Source organism: Idiotropiscis lumnitzeri, chromosome 2 (assembly GCF_059441095.1).
Source record: "Idiotropiscis lumnitzeri isolate Australia: NSW breed Sydney's pygmy pipehorse chromosome 2, RoL_Ilum_1.0, whole genome shotgun sequence".
Lineage (NCBI taxonomy): Eukaryota > Metazoa > Chordata > Actinopteri > Syngnathiformes > Syngnathidae > Idiotropiscis > Idiotropiscis lumnitzeri.
Genome location: NC_142392.1, coordinates 20,802,343 through 20,810,586, shown reverse-complemented (window position 1 = coordinate 20,810,586; position 8,244 = coordinate 20,802,343).

The following is an 8,244-nucleotide window of genomic DNA, read 5'->3' as shown; positions in this document are numbered from 1 at the left end:
AACAGACTACAAGGGAGGCTGGAGTCCCACCTTGCCAGCAACAGACCACGGGAGGTGTGGCAGGGTCTACGGAGCATCACGAACTGCCGAGCCAGTAGCATAACGTCTGTAGACCTGAGTACGTATACCCCTTCTTTGCTCGCTTTGACTCACTCCAACCGTCACACTCCCGCACTCCATGCCTCAACTCCCCCTCACTCACCATAGAGGAACACGATGTGAGGCGTGCGCTCCTGGCTATTAACCCCAGGAAAGCTACTGGACCCGACGGAATACCAGACAAATTCCTCAGAGCATGTGCCCGCCAACTATCACATGTTTTTTGCAGGATCTTCAACCGCTCCCTGGCTCAACAGTCATCCCCTCCTGCTTGAAAACTTCCACCATTATTCCTGGCCCCAAAAAGTCACCCACAATCCACCAGAATGACGACCGCCCTGTTGCTCTCACGCCAGTCGTCATGAAGTGCTTCGAGAGGCTGGTTCTCCAGCACATCAGGGACTGCCTTCCTCCCACTCTGGACCCCTACCAGTTTGCATACCGGGCTAACAGATCCACTGAGGACGCCATCGACACTGCTCTGCATGTGTGCTGGGCCACCTGGAACAACAGCAGAGCTATGCCAGGATGCTCTTTGTGGACTACAGCTCGACATTCAACAGGATAATACCAGACATCCTCATCTCCAAACTGGACATTCTCGGTCTCCCTGCCCTCACACGCATCTGGATTAAGGACTTTCTGACCAATAGACCCCAGACTGTGTTGCTCGGCCCCTACATGGCCTCCACCCGAACGCTGAGCACCGGTTCCCCTCAAGGATGCGTGCTGAGTCCTCTCCAATACGCCCTCTACACCTATGAATGCAGCCCGGCCCACGGTAATAATACCATCGTCAAATTTGCCGACGACATGACAGTGGTCGGTCTGATCTCGAAAGGTGACGAGGCAGCCTACGGGGAGGAGGTCCAGAGACTAACGGCTTGGTGTGAGGACAACAGACTGCAACTTAACATTTCAAAAACAAAGGAGATTGTCATCGACTTTAGGAGGAATTAGACTGTGCCACACGTCCTCTACATCAGAGGCGAATGTGTGGAGAGGGTCCACATGTTCAAGTTCCTGGGAGTACAGAGCTCCGATGACCTCTCCTGGACACACAACACCACAGCAGTGGTAAAGAAGGTCCACCAGCGTCTGCACTTCCTGAGGGTCCTCAGGAAATTCAACCTGGACAAGAAGCTGTTGCTGACCTTCGACCACTTGTCCATCGAAAGCCTGCTGACCTACTGTGTCTCCACCTGGTACAGCGGCTGCACTGAGGCGGACAGAGTGAGGCTCCAGAGGACAGTCAAAACAGCGCAAAGGATTATTGGCTGCCTTCTCCCCTCACTGTCGGACATCTACACCGCCCGGTGCCTCAGAAGGGCTCTCAACATCGTCAAAGACAATACCCACCCAAACTCACACCTGTTCGACCTGATGCTGTCAGGTTGGCCGGTCGGCGAGGAGGGGGGTGGACCCAAAATGCGAGGAAGCAGGGATAAGGGTAACTTAAAGGGAATTTATTTACAAAACAAAACCGAAAGGCAAACAAGGTACTAGGACAAACAAACGTGGCAGGGTGCAAAATAACAAAGTCGAACTAAACGTGACTAAACAGAACAAAAACCGAGGAACGAAGACAGTGACAAAAACTAGGGACAAGAGCGGGAGCGAAGCGAGAACATGAGCGTGAACGAGATCAGGGAGCGGTCGTGACAGTCCAAATGAAGCAGCAGGAGTACGGATGGGCATCAGGTGTGTGAGCTGACGAGGAACAGGTGCGTGGCTGGTGAGGGTGAGGTGCTGAGGGGAAACGCCCCTACTCAGCAGATCAAAACAATAACAAGTGCACATGGCCGGGAGTTGAAGAAAACAATAACAAAACCGCATGAACATGAAAACAATAACAAAACCCCGGTCATGTCCGACGCGGATCATGACAGTACCCCCCCTCAAGGGACGGATTCCAGACGTCCCAAAAAAAACAAACACGGAGAAAAAAAAAAACACAAAAAAGGAACCCCAAAATTGTCCAAGAACGAGGGTGGGCGGAAGGGGTCGGGAGGTGGGACCAAGGTCCGCGAACGAGACCGGTCTGGCGGATGTCCAGGGGGCCAGACCAGCGAGTCCCGACGGGGCCATTCGGGCGGACGTCCGGGAGGCCCGATCAATAAGTCCACCCGTGGCCATTCAGGTGGACGTCCGGGCGCACCCGAGACAGGAACGTGGAGCGGCGGCTGGTCGTCGAGCCCCGCCGAGACAGGAACGTGGCGCGGCGGCGGGTCGTCGACCCCCGCCGAGGCAGGAACGTGGAGCGGCGCCTGGTCGTCGACCCCCGCCGAGGCAGGAAGGTGGAGCGGCGGCTGGTCCTCGAGCCCCGCCGAGACAGAAACGTGGAGCGGCGGTGGACCGTCGGACGCCGCCGAGGCCGTGACGAGAAGCGGCGGCGCATCGTCGAAGGCCGCCGAGGCAGAGTCGAGAGGCGGCGGCGTGTCGTCGTCCACCACCGAGGCCGGAGCCAGGAGCGACCGTGGGTCGTCGAGAGTTGCCGGGGCAGGCCCTTGCGACGGGCGCAGGACAGGCGCCGTCGGATCCTTGACCGGAAGCGGACGCGGGACAGGCTCCGCCGGAACGTGAGCTTGGGGCGGACGCACAATGTGCTCCGCCTGAACGCGAGTTTGGGGCGGACGCACAACGTGCTCCGCCTGAACGCGAACCGGGGGCGGACGCACAACGTGCTCCGCCTGAACGCGAACCGGGGGCGGACGCACAACGTGCTCCGCCTGAACGCGAAGCGGGGGCGGACGCACAACGTGCTCCGCCTGAACGCGAACCGGGGACGGACGCACAACGTGCTCCGCCTGAACGCGAACCGGGGACGGACGCACAACGTGCTCCGCCTGAACGCGAAGCGGGGACGGACGCACAACGTGCTACGCCTGAACGCGAACCGGGGACGGACGCACAACGTGCTCCGCCTGAACGCGAACCTGGGACGGACGCACAACGTGCTCCGCCTGAACGCGAACCTGGGACGGACGCACAACGTGCTCCGCCTGAACGCGAACCTGGGACGGACGCACAACGTGCTCCGCCTGAACGTGAACCTGGGACGGACGCACAACGTGCTCCGCCTGAACGTGAACCTGGGACGGACGCACAACGTGCTCCGCCTGAACGTGAACCTGGGACGGACGCACAACGTGCTCCGCCTGAACGTGAACCTGGGACGGACGCACAACGTGCTCCGCCGGGACATGGACTGGGGACGGACGCGCAACGTGCTCCGCCGGGACATGGACTTGGGGTGGACGCGGAACGTGCTCCGCCGCAACATGGACTTGGGGCGAACGCACGACGTGCACCACCGGAACATGGACTTGGGGCGAACGCACGACGTGCACCACCGGAACATGGACTTGGGGCGAACGCACGACGTGCACCGCCGGAACATGGACTTGGGGCGAACGCACGACGTGCACCGCCGGAACATAAACTTGGGGCGGACGCGGAACGTGCTCCGCCGCCACATGGACTTGGGCCATCGGCAGGGCGCCGGAACGGGGCTCAGCAGCTGACGAGGAGCCGAGACGGGACTCAGCAGCTGACGAGGAGCCGAGACGGGGCTCAGCAGCTGACGAGGAGCCGAGACGGGGTTCAGCAGCTGACGAGGAGCCGAGACGGGGTTCAGCAGCTGGCGGGGAGCCTGAACGGGGCTCAGCAGCTGGCGGGGAGCCTGAACGGGGCTCAGCAGCTGGGGAGGAGCCAGAGTGGGACTCTGGAGGCTGCAGCGGACGAGGAACCGGCACGGGGGGCTGCCGCTGACGAGGAGCCGGCACAGGAGGCTGCCGCGAACGGGGAGCCGGCACTGGAGGCTGCAGCTGACGAGGAGCCGGCACTGGAGGCTGCAGCTGACGAGGAGCCGGCACTGGAGGCTGCAGCTGACGAGGAGCCGGCACTGGAGGCTGCAGCTGACGAGGAGCCGGCACTGGAGGCTGCAGCTGACGAGGAGCCGGCACTGGAGGCTGCAGCTGACGAGGAGCCGGCACTGGAGGCTGCAGCTGACGAGGAGCCGGCACTGGAGGCTGCAGCGGACGAGGAGCCGGCACTGGAGGCTGCAGCGGACGAGGAGCCGGCACTGGAGGCTGCAGCGGACGAGGAGCCGGCACTGGAGGCTGCAGCGGACGAGGAGCCGGCACTGGAGGCTGCAGCGGACGAGGAGCCGGCACTGGAGGCTGAGGCGGACGAGGAGCCGGTACTGGAGGCTGAGGCGGACGAGGAGCCGGCACTGGAGGCTGCAGCGGACGAGGAGCCGGCACTGGAGGCTGCAGCGGACGAGGTACGGGGCTGGTCGGCAGGCTGATGAGGGCGGTTGTCCGATCGGCGACGACGATGACGTCGCCGAGAGCTTCCCGCAGGGTCCGTAGTTGGTCGGAACATTCTGTCAGGTTCGCCGGTCGGCGAGGAGGGGGGTGGACCCAAAATGCGAGGAAGCAGGGATAAGGGTAACTTAAAGGGAATTTATTTACAAAACAAAACCGAAAGGCAAACAAGGTACTAGGACAAACAAACGTGGCAGGGTGCAAAATAACAAAGTCGAACTAAACGTGACTAAACAGAACAAAAACCGAGGAACGAAGACAGTGACAAAAACTAGGGACAAGAGCGGGAGCGAAGCGAGAACATGAGCGTGAACGAGATCAGGGAGCGGTCGTGACAGTCCAAATGAAGCAGCAGGAGTACGGATGGGCATCAGGTGTGTGAGCTGACGAGGAACAGGTGCGTGGCTGGTGAGGGTGAGGTGCTGAGGGGAAACGCCCCTACTCAGCAGATCAAAACAATAACAAGTGCACATGGCCGGGAGTTGAAGAAAACAATAACAAAACCGCATGAACATGAAAACAATAACAAAACCCCGGTCATGTCCGACGCGGATCATGACAGATGCCCTCTGGCAGGCGCTACAGATGCATCAAATCGAGGACCAATAGACTGAGAAACAGTAACTTTCAGACAGCCATCTCTATTCTGAACTCTCACACACACACACACGAGACCACCCTTACCTTGCAGAACAGCATCGTGATGTGTTTTTTTATATACCCTATTCAGTATTATTTTCCATTGCACTCTCTTATTTATCCAATTTATATATTTGTCTGTATTATTGTTGTATTGCACTGGAGAGGGGAGCCCTCTAATCTCGTTGCACACTTGAGTACAATGACAATAAAGGGATTTCTAATTCTAATTCTAAATAGGGGTCGCACGCATTGCTTCGTATGCGGCAGGCACAAGTCAAGGTAGCACGGTAGAAACAATATAAGATAAAGTGAGCTTTGACTTGACCAAACCAAATTTGTCTTATTGTGTCCTGCAGACGTCAGTGAATACAATCTCCGTTCCGTGAAAGAGGAGCCAGACTTGACTCACATAAAAAAGGAGGAGGAGGAGATCAACAAGTCACCACTGAACTTTGTCCCTATAAAGACTGAAGATGAAAACAAGGATGAGAGTGAGGACAAGGATGAGAGTGAGGACAACAGAGGGGCGGAGCCTACAAGCAGCAGTTCAAGTAGTCACGTGACAACAGAAGGTGATGAAGACCACTGGGGACCATCACAAGCACATAATGAGGACACATTGTCAGACGCTCATGACGATGATGATACTAATGATGATGATGGGCATGGCAAAGGTGAAAGGGCATGTCACACTGACAATTGGGTATGTTCTCAGTGTGGGAAATCATCAACTTCAAAGTTGTCTTTAAAACGGCACACAAGAACACACAGTGGAGAAGAAACTCTTTCCTGCTCAGTTTGCGGTAAATGCTTCTCTCGAAAGTCTCCTTTAGTAAGGCACACAAGAACGCACAGTGGAGAAAAACCTTTTTCTTGCTCAGTTTGTGGCAAAAGCTTCTCTCGAAGGTTTGATATAACAATCCACACAAGAACGCACAGTGGAGAAAAACCTTTTTCCTGCTCAGTTTGTAGGAAAAGTTTCACTCAAAAATCAACTTTAACGAGCCACACAAGAACACACACTGGAGACAAGCCATTCAGTTGCAGCGTTTGTGCTAAAAAATTCTTTTCTAAAAATGGTGCTGAGAGTCACAATTGTGCTGGTGAGAATTGCAGCGATCCTTGAAGCTTAAAAAAAGACAACAAAAAACTGAAGGAATTGACTCTTTGTGGTAAGATGTAAATGTGATTTTGAATCAAATATGTTATACAGTGAACCCTCGGTTATCGCGGTTTATGGGGACCGAGACCACCCGCGAAAACTCAAAATCCGCGAAGTAGCGGCGCACCTTCAAAAATACTTTAAAAGAAAAAAATAAAAATATATATATATATATTTATATATATATATATATATATATATATATATATATGTATATGGGTAGAGAGAGAGAGAGAGTGAAATTCATGTTATAACAAAAAAACCAAATTATTATTAAAACTTATTTTTTTATTCCCCAGCCATTATTTTTGTATTTATTCAATTACTTCTTTTTGTATTTAATTACTTCGACTTTAACTGCTGGTACGCCGTCCGGTGTGCCCTGTGAATGTTATGATCCTCCAGCAGAACTGGAGGATTGAACAGGACTCTCCAAACGCAGACATGGGAAAAAAGGTGGTGATACAAAGATATTTATTATAATCACAATATAGTCAGTGTAATCAGCGCGTCTCGCAGCAGCTGACGACATGGCGCGAGACGATCGCTGGAGGAACGCCCACACAGCTGAAAAAACAAAAACACACGCGGCATGACAGGCACGGATCATGACAGTGAAATGAAAGGTGGCATTCTTCATTTATTTATTCATTCATTCATAACTGACAGCCTCGCGCCCCGCCCGTGCCCCGGGCGGAAGGTGCTCCTATTTGGCATAACTGTGACACACGCCCGCCCTCCTCCTGCGGAGCTTCCATTCGGTTAAACTTAGGGGCCGCTTGACACCGCCCGTGCCCGGGGAAGGTGCTCTTCTTCGTCCACTCTCCTCTTCGCCCACGCTCTTCTTCGGCGCACGCCGGCCGTCTAACCGCTCCAGCGCCCCGTCGTGCCGCTCGGCGAAACTACAATGCCCCCGAATTATTTTTAGACCCGCGAAGCACTGAACCCGCGAAAGGTGAACCGCGAACTAGCGGGGGTTCACTGTATTCAACACCTTTGTTTATGATGAACCCGAAGATAAAGACAAGTTTGAAAAGGTCCTGTGAATTTAATTGCAGATACACTTGCAAAGACATTTTCAAGTCGGACCTTTCAAGAGAAGCTATATCGTCCAACACTCACTTAGTGGTGCTTAAGTGTGTTTCTGGATATTATTTGTCCAACCGTGGTGTCATAAATGATGGTATTTTGATGTGGATTCATTCAAGTAGGACTTCACTGAAGGCACCTTAAATTACTTCCATACCCTGGAAGGTCACTGACCTGGCGAGAGAATTGCCCCCACCATAAACAATGCTCAGGCCTATTTTCTCTCAGGGCAGTATCTGGTTACATCGGAACTTCAGCACCAAGACTGGTCACTTCTGTGACCTCCAGTCCCTTCATAGTTTCATAAAGAGAATTACTTCCCATATCTATATTAGGCCATTTAAAAATATACGACTTTTTTTTAATTCATTTCAATGTATATTTAAGCTTGCTTATGTAATAATACAATATTTATTCAATTATTTTAGTATGTAAAATTCTCAACAATTTAAACCTTTTTATTTCACACTTGAATATTTCTTAACATATTTGTTCTTTTGAATTTGGATGCAATTTAAATTATTCCATCCCTCCAGGCATTTTGTGCCGCTCATCCGGGGTCGGGTAATTGAATTAATTTTTTTGTATTTTTTATAATTTAATATTTATTTCAAGATCAGGACTCTTCTCAATTAGTTCAATATTCATAAAATGTTTCTTCATTTGTTATTAATTTAATTAAGTCTGTATGTGGTTTCCAATTTTACATTTTAATATTTTCCTATTTCACTATGTAAATAATCCAATGTATAAAAAATATAATACAGCATGAAAAAATATATTTGGTATATTTGACAAATTTATAGTTTTTTTTCCGAAGTGAGATTCTGCTTAGCAACAAACCCCAAACGCTTGATAGAGCTCAACCTAGAAAGTGTATTTAGCAAGTCAGAAATTTATTCAGAAAGCGTAATATTAAATGTA